The sequence below is a fragment of the Melanotaenia boesemani genome, chromosome 3, assembly GCF_017639745.1.
Source record: "Melanotaenia boesemani isolate fMelBoe1 chromosome 3, fMelBoe1.pri, whole genome shotgun sequence".
NCBI lineage: Eukaryota > Metazoa > Chordata > Actinopteri > Atheriniformes > Melanotaeniidae > Melanotaenia > Melanotaenia boesemani.
The window spans coordinates 27,745,104-27,745,724 of record NC_055684.1 but is presented as its reverse complement, the minus strand read 5'-3'; positions in this window follow the sequence as shown (position 1 = coordinate 27,745,724).

Sequence of the window (621 nt, the reverse complement as noted above, 5' to 3'; positions counted from 1 at the left end):
GCTGGAGGTCACCGGTCCATCGCAGGGCCAACACAGAAAAAGACTGTGTCCTGGAGAGAATTTAGAGTGGCCAATTATCCTAACATGCATTTCTTTGGACGGTGGGAGAACGCCGGAGTACCCGGAAAGAAGCATAGACGCGGGAGAGAACATGCAAACTCCACACAGAAGGGCCACCGTCCTAGGCTCGAACCACCGACCTTCTTGCTGTGAGGCTGCGGTGCTAACCACCGCATCACCGTGCAGCCCAGTTATTTTATATGAATTGCCATTGCATAAGTCTACATGTTCTTCATTCGTGTAGTATGAATATTGTTTATACATTTTCTATAAATTTTACCCAGAAGGTAGTAATAACAGTACCTGGAGTATCTGTAAATTTACACTGGTTTTGTAATCATTCCAGGCCATCCATGGTCAGGTTTGACCAGTGCTCACTGACTCCAGACCCCTTGGGCAAGTGTCCTGCAGGTTTTATGAGTGTCCCTGTTGCAACTCAAATGGTTGTGCACCAGGTTGTTGATGATCCGTTAATTTCAGTCAGTCTTTGCAACAGGGAAGCATCTGAAATCTTCAGGACAATGTCCCTAGAAGTCTGGAGTTTGTGAGCTCTGATGTCCT